Source organism: Tauraco erythrolophus, chromosome 2, assembly GCF_009769465.1.
Source record: "Tauraco erythrolophus isolate bTauEry1 chromosome 2, bTauEry1.pri, whole genome shotgun sequence".
In the NCBI taxonomy this organism is placed as follows: domain Eukaryota; kingdom Metazoa; phylum Chordata; class Aves; order Musophagiformes; family Musophagidae; genus Tauraco; species Tauraco erythrolophus.
The window spans coordinates 41,956,153-41,977,108 of record NC_141466.1 but is presented as its reverse complement, the minus strand read 5'-3'; positions in this window follow the sequence as shown (position 1 = coordinate 41,977,108).

Genomic DNA, 20,956 nt, shown 5'->3' with positions numbered 1-20,956 from the left:
CATGATCACTGCAGCCAAGGCTGTCCTTGAGCGTCACGTTCCCACCAGCCCTTCATTGTTGGTGAGAACAAGGTCCAGCAAAGCACCTCTCCTCGTTGGTTCCTCTATCACTTGGAGAAGTGTTGTGGGTTAGGCTGCTCCGGCAATCAAATCGCTCCCCCCACAGTCGGTCACTCACCCTCCCCCAGCCCCAGAGATGAGGGAGAGAATTAAAGGATAAATAGGATACTCTATTGAGAGTATCTATTGATACTCTATATCTTGTTGAGATAAGAACAATTTAATACAGATGATTTAATACACAGCGTAGATGCTCACCACCCTCCCTTATGTGAAGCCTGTCTCGTCCCGAAGCTGCAATCCCAGACGAACACGAGGCCCCGAAATAGAGAGGAGCAGAGAGAGAGAGATAGTGCTCCGAGAGTGGGAGTACTGGGAGAGAGAGGAAAAAAAAAAGGCAATAGACCAAAAGCACAGCAAGCGCAAAAGAGCAGAAGCGGCGAAAGAGCCAAAGTGCAAAAGCCCTTCTGTCCGGCTGTCCTTCACTTTTGTACTGGGCATGATGCTGCATGATATGGAATACTAATTGGCCAGTTTGGCCCTCAATCTTAAGTTCCACCACAAATCACAAGGGGAATCGTGGCCCCCTTGTCCTGCCGTGCTTCTGTACTCCGGCACACTGAAAAGTCCTTGGAGTCTCACGTCCAACCACAAACATCAACTTGCTATCAACATTCTTCTCAGAGCGAGCCTCTGAGTAAAACCAAAACACAGAGCTCTTCTAGCTGCTAAAAAGAAGAGCTAACTCTGTCCCAGCTAAAACCAGGACAAGAAGGAAGTTATCATCCGTGCATTCCAGGAACCTCCTGGATTGCCTATGCCATGCTGTGTTGTGCTTCCAACAGATATCAGGATGGTTCAAGTCCCCCATGAGGACCAGGGCTTGTGAACGTGAGGCAGCTCCTATCTGTCTGTAGAGGGCCTCATCCACCCAGACCTCCTGGTCAGGTGGTCTGTAGCAGACCCCTACTACTACATCCCCTGTCCCTGCTCTCCCTTTAATCCTCACCCATAAACTATCAGTCGGGACCTCATTCGTCCCCAGGTGCAGCTCCATACACTCTAGCTGGTCCTTATATAATGTCCTTTGATTATGATTATTTCTTGCTGATCGGAATATCGACAAATGACACCTCTCACAAACATCAATTGGTTATCTTAATTTGCTAGAAGAACATAAGGAAGGATAAGCTTCATTTGCACTATTTTTAAATCAAGAATGAATTAAGAGATGTGTTTTTAACTACATTATAATCCATGTATTCATACTTAATTACCTACTTTTAACATAATAAAATTAAATTAGATAAGAAAATAGAATGATTTAGTCAACTAAAATATAAATCTATCTGTATGCTTGAAATTGTACCAGCTTCATATGATTTTAATTGGGATACTATACAAGTTTCACTTGTTTCATACACATGAAAATATGAAAAGAAAAGAAATTGAAGTGTTACTGAAATGTTAACATAGAACATTAAATTATTGCTAGTGAGATACTACACGAAACGTTGTGTAAGAGGAAATAGTACATTTGTGTTTATTAGTTCATGGTAATGAAACTAGAACTAAATATCTAGTTAAAGTTTTCAGGTATAAGAATATGAATGAAAATTCAAAGATGATTATGCGTGTAAAATATTCCTGTTTTTCATTTTGTGAGTATCAACAAGCAATTTAGATTTGGAAAACTATGGTAACTTGATAATAGACATAAGACTATTACAAGTCTTAAGAGATATGAAAAGAGCATTTTAGTCTGTATAAAATACAAGGAAGATTAAGAATCAAATTTGAGAGAGTTGAGATTAACTCCCTTTTCTTCCCACTTGTAAATGCTATAGGAATGAAGCATGCAGCTTTGTGATATGAATGCACCCATGCCAGTGTTTTACTGAATGACTATGTCAACAAAGTCTTTCAAAGTATACTGAGCCTATGATTTTACAGTCAAAATCACAGAATCACAGAAAGGCTGAGGTTGTAAAGGACCTCTGGAAGTCATCTGGTCCAAACCTTCTGCTCAAACAGGCTCACTTAGAGCCAGTTGCCCAGGATCATGTCCAGACAGCTTTTGAGTATCTCCAAGGATGGAGACTCCACAACTTCACTGGGCAAATTGTGCCAGTGTTCAATCACCCTCACAGTAAAAAGTGTTTCCTGATGTTCAGACAGTGTGTTTCGTGTGTTTCATAGTGTGCCCATTGCCTCTGGTCCTGCCACTAGGCACCACTGAAAATAGCCTGGCTCTATCTTCTTTGTACCCTCCCTTCAATGTATTTATATACATTGAAGAGATCCCTTCTGAACCTTCTCTTCTCCAGACTGAACAGCCCCAGCTCTCTCAGCTCTTGCTCATAGAAGAGATGATCGAGTCCCTTAGTCATCTTTGTGGCCCTTTATTACGCTCTCTCCAGTAGTTCCATGTTTCTCTTGTACCAAGGAGCCCAGAACTGGACACAGTACTCCAAGAGTGGCCTTATCAGCACTAAGTAGTCAACATGATGTTTCTTTACCAAAAAAACCCAACAAAATCATATCATGAATAAGAAGATGACAGAATTTACAAGCACAAGACCAAAGTAACTTTGTATTCAGATCACCTGACTTTAGAGAACCAAACATGATTATCATTCTTACAGTCGTAACAAGTTTATTGCTGCATTTTAGAGGAGACATTTTAATGTTATCAAACACCAATACTCCAGTAGTAATGACCATATTGTATTAAGGAAGTTATAAAATAGAATTTAATTTATTCTAATATCACATGTACCGGTGGCACTGGCAGTAAGTACAAGCTGTTTATTGGTTCACATGCAGATGCAGAATACACACTTCTTTTCCCTCATCACACATGCTGCTATAACAAAATTTTTTTTCCTCTACGTGGCTACTCCAAACCTTTGTCCTTTACCCTTTTATCCCATATGATGACTTTGACAGCCTCAACACTATGCTCTATGAACTAGGAAATTATTCAGTTCCTTCATCCATCCAACTCCTCTCTCCATCAGTCAATGATAACTGCTATTAAAGAGACATCTGCTCCATGAATAAATATTTCCATGCAAAAAGTCCAGTGAAAAGGCATGTGGCCCATAAGTGAATACTTTAATGCATTTGAGAGCACATTTATCGGAGTTTCTGATGTAAAAATGTATTGACACAATTTGTAGTTTAATTTATAATACTCTGCCAGAATAACATAACATAACATAACATAACATAACATAACATAACATAATTAATATTATAGTATAGTATAGTATAGTATAGTATAGTATAGAATAGTGTAATACACACTGTAATTCAGAGACTGATCATAAAATAGTGGGTTTGTATTAGCATAAAAAGTAAGTAAACAAATTATGATCTGTTTAAATATTTTGACATTGCCTTCACTGAGTGGTAAACAGCTATCGCCAGAGCATGTAATAGATGATGCAGCTGCTACACAACTTTTCTCTACACTGAAAACTCAAGGGTAAAATACATTTGAAAGATGAATTGAAAATATTAAATTTGTTTACTTCAATTATTGCAAGGAAGGAATTTTTAACTGACAGTTTCTAGGGCTGCAGGTCTGGAAAAATATAGCATAATTATTTACTAAGGATATAGTTTCATATTTTTTTTTTCCCACACAGTCTTACACCAAAGTAATTAGTTTCAACTCTCAGACTTTATAACTCTTTATTTAGACTTCATCCTCAAGATGAGAATGAGATCTCTTTTTCCATTGATACTAGCCAGTTTTCTCAGTGAATGGAAAGAAAAAAAAAACCATAAATAGTCAAGGAAAGCAACAAGATTCACTGGGATGGAATTTTGTGAAAACAATGCTGTTTGCAAGTCTTTTCATATGTCAAAACCTCAGCGTTGTTTTATTTTTCAGCGACTAATCTTAAGGAATGTCATAAAAGGAAAATAGTATTTTCAATGTCTCATGAATAATACAAGAAATTGTAGGGCAAATCTAAAAAATGCAGTTGTTTCAATAGAAAATATGGAATGAAAATATGCTTCTAATACTTGATACTTGAGAATTATGATTCCACTTAAAAAATAGGTCTAAATAATTCCTTCTCATTCTTAGCAGAAAAATCACAACCACAGAAAATCTGCGTTATGAATATGACAGAGAAATGAGAGACACTTCCTGAGCCCTTTAGGCATCCTGCTTAACAAGAACTCCCTGGACGCTTAAATCTAATAGATTACATCCTTACTGACTAAAGACAAGAAATCTTTACTATTAAATTTTATTTTTAATAATGTGCCTATTTGTAAAATGGAAAAAAATATGTCTATCTTTTGTCTAACTCCTTTAGTTTCTACAAAATTACACTAATACAAATGCGATCTAGGATCAACTTAATAGGATTTTGTATTCAGACACTTTACATCAAAGTAATAGTTTTATAAAGTTGTAAGACTCCTAGACATTTTCCAAAGATGAAAGCATAAAACTGAAAAATATTTTATGTTACAGTCTTTAAAGTCTCGACTTTAAAATGTCAGACTAAGCCAGATACTAAAGTAGGTTATATGCGAATCTCTTGCACACAGGTTATGCACTGAAAAATAAAGTGCATTTGGAAACTGAACTGTCTACACCTCCAGCAATGATGTGTGAACTCTCCTTGTTGAGATCACATATTTTTATGTCTTGGTTCCAAGGCAAGATCCTTAATTTATTAAAAAGCTCTTTTGAGAACAACGAAACAACAGTTCAATCAACAGAACTGGTTGGATAGAAATCCAGAAAAATGACACGGTATTTTCTACTTCAAATGCATATTGGCAAAATAAAGGAAGGGTCTTATTAGAGGGAAGAACTACTATTCAAGAAGATGTAAGAAATTATTTTTTTACAATGAAACATTTACTGGAACAACCTCCCCAGGGATGTGGTTGAGTTCTAATCACTGGAGGGTTTCAAGATATGCTGGACAGGGTGCTAGATAATCTCATCTAGGCTCTGTGTCCTACAAAAGATTGGACTGTATGATTTTTTGAGGTCCCTTCCAACCTGGGTTATTCTATGATTCCATAATAAAAAAGCAGGTTAAAAAAGCTAGTAGAAGGACTAGGGAAATGTGAGAGAAACAACTATGCAGACACAAAGGTCAGTGAAGAAGTAAGGGGAGGAGTTGTGCAGTAGCTGAGATTCCCCTCATCCCACGGTGAGACCACAGGCTGCCCCCTGAAACCCATGGAGGTTAATGGTGGAGCAGGGATCCACCCACAGCCCGTAGAGGACCTGACTCCGTGGGAAGCCTACACTGGAGCAGTCTGTTTGTGAAGGACTGCACCCCGTGGGAGGGACCTACACTGTAGCAGTTCATGAAAAACTGCAGCCCATTGGAAGGACTCCTGCTGAGGAGGAAGGTGTGGCATGGCAGAGACAACCTATGGTGAACTGACCACAAACCTTCATTGGCCATCCCCTTGTGCTGCTGAGGGGGACGAGGTAGAGAAATTGGGAGTGAAGTTGAGTCCGGGAAGAAGGGAGATGTGAGGGGAAGATGTTTTTAAGATTTTTTTTTTCAGTACCCTATTCTGATCTGATCGGTAACAAATTAAATTGATTTTTTCCCCAAGTTGAGTCTGTTGTGCTTATGACTGTATTTAGTGAGTGATACCTCCCTGTTCTTGTTTTGAACATGAGCCTTTTGTTGCATTTTCTCCTCCCCATCTCACCAGGGGGAAAGCAGTGACTGAGCCACTGCATGGTGTTTTTTCTGCCAGCAACACACAGGTAAAAAGTGATATTGATTTTTCACAAATAAATTTAAATCACATAGTAGAAAACCTTAATCAGCAGAGAGCAGTGGGATTCTAGAATAATCTTCCAGCTGTAATGGTTAGGATGAAAGCTCACTAGCTCTGAAAAGTAATTTTTACAGTAATAGTTGCAGAAAATCAAAACTTGATTAGTGTAGGAAAATAAATTGTGAGAAGGTTGGTTATCGTCACCAGAGACTGGAATTATTAGTTCAGAAAGATCCTTCTAGTCATGCATTCTTAAGATTTTATTTTTTTGTTCTAATTTTGTTTTATCAAAGTTCAATTAAATGAATGTTTTACTGAAACATCTGGGAGTATAACCAGCATAAAAATTATAGCAGAAATATAATAATAATAATTTTTTAAAAAGAGATAAACAGAGCTGCTCTACAACTTTGTAGGTAATTTGGCAAATTTGCCTGGTCACTGAGGTTTCGATTTGCTGCTTTTTTCCTTTTTTTTTTTTTTTATTTGAGAGAGACGGTAGGTTATAAAATTTGAATTGCGAGTGAACAACAGGAAATATCTGTATATGTTTGAGCTATTTATGATTTCTTTTCTTCAGAGAGCTCCACACCAACTTCAATCACGCAGCTATTAAACAAAAGACACAGGATTCAGTTGTCTGAATGCAGGTTCCTTCTGCTATTTGAGATATTCTGGGGTGTTAAAGACATCTGCAAAGAATGGATGTCTTGCGGAGTTTTGGGGTTCAAAATGTTACTAGATACCTATATTTAGGCAACTGAATCCCCTCTTTGGAGTACCTGTGTAGATGTAAATTTGACAAGTCAATCAATCTTACAGTCAAAACATCACAGAATCATTAAATAATTTAGTTTGGAAGAAACTCCTGGAGGTTCCCTCTGTCTAGCCCACTGTTCAAAGCAGATCCAGTTAGATCAGTTTACTCAGGACTTGGCTCAGTCAAGCTTCGAGTATATCCAAGCATATTTGTTGTGGCTTAACCCCAGCCAAAACTAAGCACCATGTAGCTGCTTACTCACTCCTCCTACAATAGGATGGAGAGGAGAATTGGAAAAAAACTTGTAGGCTGAGATAAAGATAGTTTAATAGGACAGAAAAAAAAAGAGAATAACAACAACAACAATGATAGTAATAAAAGAATACACAAAACAAGTGATGCACAACACAATCACTCACCACCTGTTGACCAAAGCCCAGCCCTTTCCTGAGCAGCGATAGCGCTTTCCCCGGCCAACTCCCTCAGTTTATATACTGAACATGACATTATATGATATAGAATATCCCTTTGGCCATTTTGGGCCAGCTGTCCTGGCTATGCTTCCGCACATCTTCCTGTGCACCTGGCAGAGCATGGGAAGCTTGAAAGTCCTTGACTGCTTAGCAACAACTAAAAGCATCAGTGTAGAATCAGTATTGCTTTCATACTAAATCAGAAAACATAGCACTATACCAGCTGCAAAGAAGAAAATTAGCTCTATCCCTGCCAAAACCTGGACAATATTGATTCCACAGCTACCCTGGGAAACCTGGCACAGTTTTCAATCATCCTTATGGTAAAAAATAATAATAATAACAAAAAAAAAAAGAGCATTTGGAGACTGGCGAGGTCTGTTGCCTCTTCTCTAATCATTGACCACTTTTGAGAAGACTTTGGCTCTGCCTTCTCTACAGTCTCCCATTAGGTACTTGTAGATAGCAATAAAACCCCGTTTACTCTTTTCCTCTTAAGGTTGAACAGACCCACTTCTCCAAATCTCTCCATATACAACCTGCACCGGTCTCTTAACCATCTTGCTGGCTCTCTATTGAACTCAACTGTGTCACTGCCTTTCTTGTACTGGGGACCAAATATGACAACACAGTCAGGAAAACAAAAGTTATTTCCTTATTCACCAATCTTATTAAAATACCTAAAAGAATATTGTCATTTGTTTTAGATTATAATGCATCCAACACATTATATAAAGGTAAAAATTAAATTTACTACTACTTGCTATATACTTATGTATTCATTAGATCTTTTCACAGAATTACTCATCATCTCTCATAAGCTTCTCAAATCTGCATAAATGAATGGTGCTAATATTGAGTATTAATGAGAGGATAAAAAATTGCTAACATGACAATTTTCATATTATAACATGCTAACTTTGTATTAACAACATATATCAGCAGCTTGAATGTGATAGAAGAAAATATTTTTCCAAAAATCAGAATTACATATATAAATTAGCACTGCACCAAATATTGTTCTTAATAAAGTCTCCTCAATTGTTAGAATACAGGAAAAAACAGAGAAAGTAGCTATTATCTCTTAAACTAAAATTTTAAATAATCCTGTAAACAGAAGACATCCATAATATTCTGGAATTTAACTGACACCTAAGAATATTGGCACATATGTGTAGGAATATCTAGTCTCAGGTTAAAAGTATTGTGCATACTATAAACAAAAAGAAATAATGCAGCTTCAAATTATAGTGGATTTGCACAGAAAAGAAGATAGAGGGTACAGGAAATCACACTGGCAATGTTAATTCTGGCTTTTCCAGATTTCGAAACCTTAATCATTCTTTTAATACATGTGGACTTTTAAGTTTGTGGACATGTGCATAATAGGCACATTTCAAGTATTAACAAAGAAACAACAAAGTCCCCAGTCATGCAAGGGATATTATATGGGCAAACTATTCTGCTCCTACAAAATTCCACTGACCTCCATAGGGTGAATTATTCCAGCTGAGGTTGTCTCCAACAAACATACTTAACTTTCTGGTTATAGTACTAACCTAAAACAAACAAACAGAATATTGGAGATTAATCTAGAAGTATTAAAGAACAGCTCCCAGATGTTTCAGTTTTCTAAATCTGCATTCAGATGATTTGTTTTATATCTCTGGCTGTTCAATGTTAAGTCATTACTAACTCCATGGGGTTAGAAGGGGAAGGATGACATCCATAACTTAGTTATCTTGTCTTCTGCAAACCACCTTGCATCTCTATGGGATTTCATGTCATATTTTTATTTTTTAAGCACTCAGTAGTCTGAGACTAGGATACCAAAGTATTAGAAAACTTCAGAACAAGGAGAGAACAGACACATTAGAATTGTCTAGTACAAGGGTTAGAAGTATTTGTACAGGAGATAAAGCTTTCTTGACAGCCAGTTCAAGACTGCTGAACAAATTTCAAAAGGAATTAAGAACAAACATATGGCAGAGAGTACACGTATTCAATTATTTAAAAAAATCCCTGTATCATTTGCCCTTGCAGAGAAAAATAAAGACAAACTTGCATGTGGGAGATGCTAGTCACACAAACTATAATGTAGGCCAGAATAAAAAACCATGCCCCCTGACAGGATGATTGTATAAAAACTGTGCAAGCTGAGGCTTACTGATTTTACTTGTGCTACAGCAGGAGATCTTCCAGGCTTTTCTTTCAACCCATTCTAGTTTTCAAATGCCCCGTGAAATTTTTGTTTAAAGATGAAAAGCATCAGAGTGGTTTCTTCCATTCCTGTTAAGAACAGCATTTATTTTTTTTAACATTAGCATCTGTCCTTTTGAGAGGATGTAATTACTGCAGACACATTTATAAAGCCACATCAAAACTAAGGATGTATGACCAGCTCCTGAGTACCTCCCACTGATAAAAAGCTACAGATGCCAGCACAAAGAGCTCTGTTCCAAGCAAGATGCTGAACATACCTTACCACAGTCAGCACAGGGACAACTATTGTTTCGTTTATATCTCTAGGCCTGAGGAACCGCTTCCTGCACTTATGATTTTCAGGACTTACAGCTTGAGTGAAAAGAATAACAGGATTTACAGCTCGAATAAAAGGAATAACTTATGAAGTGCACAGAGTTCTAAGAAAATACAACACATCTGTGTAGTCAAAATTTTCCCTGATGTAAATGTATTAAGGAAAATGTATTTACAAGAATTACGAACTGGTTTTGCCTGGCATTCTTTTGATTTGATTTCTGCTTTCCCTTCTCATTGTGGCTGTTCTGATTTTTTTTTTTTTTTTGTAGTGATGTCTTCTTCTACATTTAGTTTTCTAACATTTTAAATGGAAATCAAACAAAAAAAATCATGATCAGTTCACTGTAAAGGAAATAGAATGGACAAATGGTATCAGAAATAATAATTGTACACCTAGACTCTAATAACCAGATGAGAACTTTTGTATCTAAGAGACTAAAATTCTCATGCATATAATTGTTATATGCTTGTTGCCCAGCAGATGCACAGCATGGATGCCTTTTTTTACAGATAAATATCTCAGGGGACATGGAGTGGTGTTAATTTCTTTTAAATAATTCAACAGAATATTAATAATTCCACAACTCCTTAGATTCGTAAGTCTATTTAAATTATAAGCAAAGTATTCTGGACACAATTTTGCTCTAGGAAAAACTGAAACATAGGTTTAGAAATAGTCTGGAGACTAACCTTAAATCTAAATGACAAATAGCTTGGGGTATGTAGCATTTGAACTAGGACTTGAATGTTAAATTTTGCCTCTTGTTGGTAAAGTCTGCACAAATTCTATCATATAAAGAATTAATGAAGGCTTCCTAATATCCCATAATTCATAGAGGCAAAGATTCTGAATATGACTCCCAGTGAAAGTGGTTGAATTGACATCCTTGAAATTCGAGAATTAATCATCACAAATAAAATCCTTAATGTGACTGTCAAAGGAAAAAAAAAAGCTTAAATTGTGAATGCTAACAGGCAGCAGTTAATTGTGGATGCGTGTGACATTTCAAGCAGAAGCCTGCAACTTGTTAGCTGCAGTCATCATAGAATCATAGAATCATAGAATGGTTAGGGCTGGAAGGGACCTTCAAAGGTCATCTAGTCCAACCCCCCTGCAACAAACAGGGATGTCTCCAACTAGATCAGGTTGCTCAGGGCCTCGTCCAACCTGGCCTTGAATGTCTCCAGGGATGGAGCATCCACCACCTCTCTGGGCAACCTGTTCCAGTGTTCTACCACTCTCATGGTAAAAAATTTTTTCCTAATATCCAATCTGAATCTACCTCCCTCTATTTTAAAACCATTACCCCTTGTCCTATCACAACAGGCCCTCCTGAATAGCCTCTCCCCATCTTTCTTGTAGGCCCCCTTGAGGTACTGGAAGACCGCTATAAGGTCACCCCAGAGCCTCCTCTTCTCCAGGCTGAACAGCCCCAACTCTTTCAGCCTGTCCTCATAGGAAAGGTGCTCCAGCCCTCTTATCATCTTCGTGGCTCTCCTCTGGACCCTCTCCAGCTGGTCCATGTCCTTCTTGTGTTGGGGGCTCCAGAACTGGACGCAGTACAGTAGCTTTATTGTTAATTTTGACAACATTTGGACTAAAAAGTTGCATGTCTTGAATCTTCCAGTTAATGGAGAGACATGAGAGAGTATAACCCATCTAATCACCTGTTGTGCTTCTGCGCAAAGACTGTTTAGACTGGGAGAACTGGGAGGTTGGACTTTCAGAGAGAAGAGCTGGTGCTGAAAATATGAGCTCCTGAAAACAAGCAGTGATGTTGTAGAGAAAGAGGTTAGTAAAGAAAGAGATTAACATCTTGGCTGGAGGAAAGATCCTGGAAGTATGGGAAGCAAGGAGATCAAATAGTCGTGTGGAAACAAATACCAGGGGATTCACAGGGACAGTGGTCAGTAGTGCTCAAGATTGATAACTCTGAGCAGCAGCTCAGCATGAACCAACATAACTTTCTGCTTGAGCTTCACACAAAATCAAAACATGGTAAATGTAGTGCTGAAGGGCTGCAAATGGGTGAGTGTGTGGGATAACTAAGCTTGGTAAGAGCTCTAATCTAGTTTGTTCTCAAATAAACCCCATTATCCAGATCCACCATGGCTGTTGCCTATGACAGTGGCTTGATTGGCATCTAAGATGTCATTTTGAAGATATTGAAAATATGTGACTTCCTTTTACAGAGAATGTCACTTTACTTAAAATAAACAAGGAGTATAAACAAGGAGACAGCAAATTTATATTGAAAGGCCTATATCAAACTGACTAGAGAAGTATTTTTTTCAAGATTTTGGGGATTGTGTCACATGAGACACATTCATTTCCATACTGATAAAATAGACCATCCAGAATACAGCTGCTTATCAATTTAAACTGGTCATAAACCGTCCCGCTGGTTTTACCCATTATTGGTCTTGGTGGATATTACCCTATGTTTGGATCATAGAATCATACGATCATAGAATCAAAGAAACACAGAATAATAGAATGGTTTGAGTTGGTAAGGACTTTTAAAGACCATCTAGTCCAATCCCCTTGCCATGGGCAGGTATCTTTCACTAGATCAGGTTGCTCCAAACCCCATTCAGTCTGATCTTGAACACTTCCAACGATGGAGCATCCACAATTTCTCTGGGTAATCTGTTGCAGTGCCTCATCACTCTTATTGTAAAAAATTTCTTCCTTTGTCCAAAATAAACCTACCCTCTTCCAACTTAAAACTGTTGCCCCTTGTCCTGTCTCTACAGGCTTTAGAAATAATCCTTCTTTTAAAACCCCTTTAAATATGGAAAGGTGGCAATAAGATCTTTGATAAATGTGCTTCTCTTATTGTCCTCCTGAGCCTGTGACAAGAGTAAGGTCTTCTTGAAATTCTTATCTTACTCTCATCTCAGTATTACTTCAGAATAGAAGCAGTCATACTCATTAGTGGTGATGGACCCATAGAGGCAGAGCCTTGTGATAGAATATTGACTGCTGTGTACTAAGCTGTGTATTAAAGTAAGGTCTACTACATTACACTGCAGTGGCAGATCTAGTTTTTGAACCAATTTCTTGTGCTCTGTGTTTTTTGTTTCCATCATCGAGAGAGTGGTTGACATCAGCAAGTTCAGCTTTATATTGGGGAATTTCATTAAATTTGCAAATAAATTGCATAGCAGAAGAGATATAAATGATAAGTTTTCAAAAATAATAACCACAAAAACATTATTTATCTATTTTCTAAAGAATCCTTACGATTTTTACTGTGAATAGAATTTTGCCAACCACAACAATTAAATAAGAGTTATACAATTTGTCAAAGAACTACCATTATGTTTCCAGTGCTATTACTAATTCTAATTAAATTTGAGTGCTGATAAAGTAACTCTAAGAAACATAATAATATATTAGTTATTTTATTCTAGAGGGTACTCTAATACTGAATTCATAATTTGTTCTCTTTTGGGTTCTTAAAAAATCAAAGTGGCTAACAGTTTGAGTAAACTCAATGATACATTGCAGTTTCCAGAAGAATTAAGGAGGTAGTTGAAGGGAATTCTTGTTGAGTGGTTTGAAGTGTTAAGAATGCACTTATCAGAGAGAAATGTAATTTATTATGTTTTAATTTCTTCTACTAGTTATATGCCAATTGATATACAGTCCTGCAAATAACTGCACTAAAGACTTACAAGCCAAAGATACCTTCAGCATCTCAAATAATTTACAGTCTAAACGTAAAGTGAGAGAATGGGATATGGAATTCGAAAGATAGCATATACTGTGAGATAGCCTAAACTATGACACTGTGATGGTTCAAAATACAATAAATTAATAAATAGCAGAAATATTTTGAGTACTACAAATTCAGATCATATAGAAATATGATGATAGTTCACATGTTCAGATAGTTCAGACCGAAAAAGAGGAAACATAGCCCCCATTTTTAAAAAGGGAAAAAAAAGAAGATCCAAGGAACTACAGGCTGGTCAGTCTCACCTCTGTGCCCGGCCAGATCATGAAGCAGACCCTCCGAAAAACTATGCTAAGACACATGGAAAAAAAGGAGGTAATTTGTGGCACCCAACATGGCTTCACTAAGGGCAAATCATGCCTGAACAAATTTGGTGACCTTCTATGATGGGATTAAGATGTTGATGGATAAGGGAAGAACTACTGACATCATCTGCCTGGACTTGTCCAAAGCATTTGACGCTGTCCCTCATGACATCCTTGTCTCTAAACTGGAGAGACATGGATTTGACGGATGGACCGCTCAATGGATAAGGAATTGTCTGGGTGGTCACACTCAAAGAGTTGCAGTCAATGGCTCATTGTCTAAGTGGAGGCCAGTGATGAGAGGCATTCCTCAGGGGTCGATATTGGGGCTGTTATTGGCAACATGGACAGTGGGATCGAGTGCACCCTAAGCAAGTTTGCAGATGACACCAAGCTGTATGGTGTGGTAGACAGGCTGGAGGGAAGGGATGCCATCCAGAGGGACCTTGACAGGCTGGAGAGGTGGGCCTGTCAGAACCTCGTCAAGTTCAACAAGGCCAAGTGCAAGGTCCTACATATGGGTCGGGACAATCTCAAGCACGAGTAGAGGCTGGGCAGAGAATGGATTGAGAGTAGCCCAGCAGAGAAGGACTTGGGGATGTTGATTAATGAGAAGCTCAACATGAGCCAGCAATGTGTGCTGGCAGCCCCGAAAGCCAACTGTCTCCTGGGCTACATCCAAGGAAGCATGGCCAGCAGGTCAAAGATGGTCATTCTGGCCCTCTGCTCTCATGAGACCCCACCTTGAGTACTGCATTCAGCTCTGGAGCCCTCAACATAAGAAGGACATGGAGCTACTGTTGCAGTAGGGTGCAGCGGTTGTAGTGGGAGCAGAGGAGGGCCACGAAGATGGTCAGAGGGCTGGAGCACCTTTGCTATGAAGACAGGCTGAGAGAATTGGGGCTGTTCAGTCTGGAGAAGAGAAGGCTCCAGAGTGATCTTCTTGCAGCTTTCCAGTACTTAAAGGGGGCCTACGGGAAAGCTGGAGAGGGACTTTTTACAAGGGTGTGTAGTGATAGGACAAGGGGTAATGGCTTTAAACTGATAGAGCATAGATTTACATGAGATATAAGGAAGAAATTCTTCATTATAAGGGTGGTGAAACACTGTAACAGGTTGCCCAGAGAAGTTTTGAATGGCCCATCCCTGGAGGTATTCAAGGCCAGGTTAGAAGAGGCTTTGAGCAACCTGGTGTAGTGGAAGGAGTCCCTGCCCATGGCAGAGGGGGTTGGAACTAGATGATCTTTAAGATTCCTTCCAACCTTAACCATTCTATTATTCTGTGATTCTATGACATGTATTGTTTCGTATTTTTATAGCAAAATAATTATATTAAAATAAAATAAGAGAACTGAATTATCATCTGTCTTTAATCTGATTATCATAGAATCACAAAATCATAGAATAAATCAGGAAGGAATGGATTTCAAGTAATCACCTAGTCCAACTCTCTGTTCAGATCAGGGTCAACTATGAAATCAGATAAGGTTGCTCAGGGCTTTGTCTGGTCTTGTCTTGAAAATCTCCAAGGATGGAGAATGTATGACCTCTCTGGGCAGCCTATTCCACTTCTTGACTGTCCTCATGTTGAAAAGTCTTTCCTCATATTCAGTCAGAATGCCTCTTAGTTCCATTTGCTCCTCCTCAAGCCTTTTCCATTCACCAGCAGGGTCAAGGAGACCATCACAGGTGCCCCTAGTCTCTGAATGCTCTCCTCCAGAGCCACATAGTTGCTCTTAATACTCTCAAGGTGTCCCTGACATTGCTGGTGGCCATGTGGAAGAGTAGTGTATAGAATGTCAAGCCTCAGCAGTCTCTTCACAACATTCTGGTTTCGAGTGTCTGGACACCAGTACCCTTCCATGGGTATCAAACTAGGTAGCTAAATAGATGCTGTTCATCCCTTGCACGATGGAGGCAACTCCCCAGTACTGTCCCCTACTCCAACCCTGGTGGAGCCACCAAGTACAGCCTGCCACCTGAGATCTGGATGGCAACATCTTGTCCTGGAGCCCTGTCTGTGTTGAGGCTTCTGGAGTTCTGGGGACTGTGCTCCATCCCAGATTGGATTCTATGCCACATGATACCTCGCCACCATTGCTGCATAGACTTTATCAGAGGCCTTTCCTGGCCCACACTGCACCAGTGCTGTGACAACTGCTTGAACATTCTTAGCTGTGCTCTTGGTATACCAGATATATTTTATCTGCTAAGTACTCAAAGAGTATTCCATCTCATTAACGTACCTTGCTGGTACAGCTAAACAGATACTGCTTTCTAGTTGTATGATTTAAATAGGAGTTTTTATTAAATAAAAAAGATTTGACCTTAGAGCCAAAGGATTTGAGTCAGTCTAATTTCTTCTCTTGCAGCAACAAGATACTAAATTTCTCTTCCATTGAGGATCTCAGTGAACTGGTATGAAGCTATGGTCAGGATACAAGCAGAAAAAAACACTGAGAAATGGAATACCGAGAAATTTTAAAAATCAAAGTAACTGTCCTCTAAGAGGAGTAGCTGAGTTATATTTAGTATGAGACATTAAATAATTATAATGAAAATCGTTGTGTTTGGAGTATATCTAAAATGGCTTGAAAATCAGAGCAAGCTGAAGTAGAGATACCTAGAAACATAAATATTTTCACAAGATTTAGTACTGCAGTGGAAAAATGTTGGTATGACAGTTTTGAGACAGCTAAACAAGCAAAGAAAATAATTAATCTCTACCATCTCTTACTATTGAAAGATATTTTCCCCTCCCATTCATGAATAAGAGAGTAAGATTTTACAGAACCACTGAGTACGAGCGATGTAGTAGTTGTTTTTCACAGCACTCAAGATATACCATCACCATTTCCTGTAAAAGAGAATTTTAACAATGATGTGACAGTTTAATGCAGGACTATGGAGACCAACTGCTTTCAATGCTGTTACAAGGTGAGATAACCATGACAAAATGATTTCTGTATGTGTCTATAGGGAGCCCATTATGAGTCTATCATGCTGGCATTACAGTGTGAAATTATAACGGGGGAAAAAAATCATTCAAATTTGTACTGCATGACAATGTTGTTCCTGTATGAGTTAATGACATATAGCAACTGAAATGCTAGCTTCACCGCCCCCCCCCGTATTATGACTAAAACTCTAACCACAAATTTTTGATTCACATGTAGTGTAAAAGAACTTGATATAAAAGTAAATTATCAGAATTACTTTCAATTAATCATTTATTCTTCCCTACTCAGTGTAAAAAATCTCTCTTTAGGCTAAATCAACATATTTCTTTGCAGATTTACCCTCAACAGAAATTCGCCTTGTACAGATAAAATGCACAAACAAAACCACATAACTATAGATCAACTTTCCACGCCACCATAATCTGAAAAAATGGAGTATCTGCTCCTCATTTACTCAAATTTCCATTTTCTTTCTCCAATCCAAATATTCTTATGCACCTGCCAGCTTGGAGATCTTTTGTTAAAAAAATTATTTTGAGTTTGCTCTTTCAGGTGTACTAACATATCTATTTATGTGTATATTTCCCAACATTTCATTATTTACCCTTCCTGATCAGGGATTTGAAGCAGTATTTCCTTATTCACTGATCAAAGCCTGTTTTCTTTTTTTCTCATAAAAGCCTCGTTTACCTGAAGAATTTTTTAGTTAATGTTATTGTTATTGAATTTATTAATAAACCTAACTTTTCTAGGACTTTAAATAAAAACAAATATGTTTCATGCTGTTTCTAAATTGTAAATTTTCTTGCTCTGACTTTATCCATTTCCTAGGCATTAAACTAAATTTTACATCTTTGTGTAATCTGTATTTAGCCAAATTTATTTCTGCTTTTTTTTTTTTTTTTTTTTTTTTTTTTTTAAGAGAAACAGTAGCCTGTTCTTCCTTATTTACTGAACAACTAAGGGAAAAATAGTAAGAAGTCTGTCTGTTCAAGGCAAATTTAGACAGCATTAAAAACTTATTCAGCATTGTTTCGTATCTCTTGTGCCAGGCAACATAAGAACTTTTTGATATTGTCTGCAAGGATGTTTGTTTCCCCAGTAGGTATGGGAATAGTTAAAGAGTGTCTTAACTGTGAGACAAATTCCCTGGCACAAAGAATTGAAGCTTGAAAAGCCAAGACTTCTGTATTCTCTTAGCTATGTAGTTAAAAAAAATTCATTTAAAAAATGAGCATAGTGCTGGTGAAAATATTAAACAAGCATTGTCCTTAAGTAGAGGCACTTCAAACAAGTACAATGACATCCCACAGGTATCCTAAACAGTGTGACTCATTCAGGCTTCGGAGCAACCTCCTTTGAGAGTTAAAATGAATTTCATTTTCCAATATCTGTTATGTGTTATTACTGAAACTACCTCATAGGAAAGCATGACATCGTAAATCAAGAAGTAAACCAAAAGAAATAGCTCTATAATCATTTGAGTATCAGGGAGAAAAGGATAATTTGAATGCTAATATAGATTTGGGATGTGACAAAAGAAAGTTGGCATATTACTGTCCACACACATCCTACAACTAACTTTCACTTTAGGTTTAGCATTCTGGGCAAAATCTTCATAAAATATATAATCCATAATGGAAATTAAAAAAATCTACAGGTCGTAACCAGCTTTGGCCTTTCCAAACTGAACATAGATTCCTATCAGTTGTTTAAAGATTTTTGAGCACATGCTTTACAGGTTATTAATCCAATTACACTAATAGTTTCTTTGATTTAAAAATTAAAAAACAGATCAAAGGTGAGAACAGATCTTAGAAAGGCAGTAGATATTTTTCCAGGCAAATATTTTAGAAGCAGCATAAGTCACAGGAACATGTAACTGGGAAGAACTACTGAAGTCACTGAATCAGTCTTATGCACCTTTCTTCCTCCTGAAAGCTGTTGATCATGAAATAAATGCTTCTTTCAGAAAAGTTAACATTTTCTTCACATCTCCTTCAGAAATCTTTCCAGTATACAGTCATAAAATTAAGACCTGTGTCAAAAAAAATCAGCTGGGGGGAGGGGGAGAAAACTAAAGATCAAGAAATGGACCAAAGTCTTAGATACAGTAACAGAAGAGAGATTGTTAGATAAAACTTCCTGATTATCTTAGGATCTGAGAATGGCCTGTGTTACAGAGGAAGGTTAAAAACATTTAATATTTATAAAAGAACCTAACAGGGAAGAAATCTTAAGTGCAATTAATAAACTAAGGTACTTCTTATGTGACCTGTGGTTTTACATTCAGTAAGACTAAATGAAAGGCACCTGTGGGAATTATCCCCAACCTACATTGTCGGTGGAAGTCAGGTGTTTAACTGCAATCAGCAGTCAGTGGAAATCAGGCCCATATGTCCTTAAGGTGCTTTGGAAACTATCTTCTTGAAGGAAGAAAATGAGAAAGGAGCAGTTCTGCACTTTCTCATATTTGAGATTTCATTAAAGTATTTTTGATAAGGTAAATTCACATGGTTAAACTTAATATTAAGACTGTGTGAAGTAGCAAGGATCATCTGCCCAGGATATAGCTAATGTATATTATCCACACGCTTTTAAGATAACAAATTTTATTTTGAGAATGTTCACTATGGTGTATTTGAAAATAAATGAAATATTTAAAAAGCAAATAAAGTCTGAGGTAACGTCAGGAACTAAATCCCATCCAAATGGAAACACAAGAGATCCCAAGACAAGTAATTTATATATTGCATCTTTCACACAGGGTTTGGTCCATATTAAATTTCGCTTCCTGTCACTGTTCTTCTCAAAACCCAGTGTCAGTCTGATAGGCACACAAATTGGAAAAACACTTTATGAGGTGCTGAGATCTGCTACAGTTCCTTCATACTTCCATAGTCTAATGGAATATAGGAATTCGGCTTTGTTGTATAAGGACTTAAACCAAATCCCTTACAGGGAACTGATTTCCATGAGCCTTGGTTCAGACATAAAGTTTATATTTCTCATTCTTAAATTTTTGTTCAAAGAGTGTATACTTCAAAGAACTTTTAGCATAGGCATTTCAGTAACTTCTCCTTGTGATATCAGGTTTAGCATTATTTTTGCACCTGCTGAAACAAAACATGAGAATCTACTATTTTTAATGAACTTGTCCTCAAAAACTGTATTTTTTCATTCAAAGAGAAAGTTTCTAAGGAATTGAATCTAAATGCCTGTGTCTGAGTATTCCTACCACAAACTTGAGGACAGTCATGACTACAGGATTGCTGCTTTGTTTATCTCAGGAATTCATTCCAGTAACTGCTTAAAAAGTAACTGACCAAAACCGTAATATTAAACAGGTGTTAGAAATAGTGTTTGAGTAGGTGCAATTTATTTACTTAGAATTTAACAACACAGATGCTCTCACTCACCATGAACATCCTTTCATTTCAACAATGATTTAATGGTTTCTTGTACAGAACTAGTCCAAGACAATTATCAAGCTAATAAATAGTCACAGTTGAGGGTAAATTGCCTTCCCTGCTTTCAAGAAGCATGTGTGGATCTATAAGGTAAGATGTTGTCAACCTGTTAAAATCTCAGCGTAATCCTTCCTCATCAGATATTTACACCATAGCATACCTAAACATATTATTATAAGTACTGCAAGTCATTCTTCCATTAAGTGTCACACCTTGAGAGCATAAATAAAACAGTATTATTTATAATAATGCAAATAGAGGGAAATCATGTTTCGAATTCCTTATTTTAGAATTTACAAATGTATCCATTTTATGTCATCTAGGTTAAATGCTACTAGGGATAAGCACAATTAAAATTAAGATTTAAATTAGTAATAAGTAAAATACTTAGTGACATAATAAAATATTGAAAATAAAAATATTTTATATATGAACATGTTACAAAATTTCCATTGATGCACACAAACTTAATTTTCCTTGTCATTGTTAAAGTATTTGTTAGAAATGCTGTGAAGCTAAGCTGAAGAGACAAGACTAGTTTTTACTTTTAACTTAGGAACTATTCCTAGTTTTACAGTGATCATTAAATATTTTCTATTTCATCAGTGTATGGATAACACAAAACGATGAGTATTCAATTTATTACATTTTTAGTCTAGAGGTACATAGAATTCTCATTCAAGATTATCAAAAGAATCTACTGAGTCATCTCTGATAATTAATATTTATTATATCAAAACTTGGAATAACAGAAGAACTTCAGAAGGTTGGAGGGGAGAGGCATATTTTTTCCTGCTATGGTAAAAGACCCAATAAGAAGAGTCTTAGAGATTTAGACTTTCTAACTTGACAGTACTTCCAGA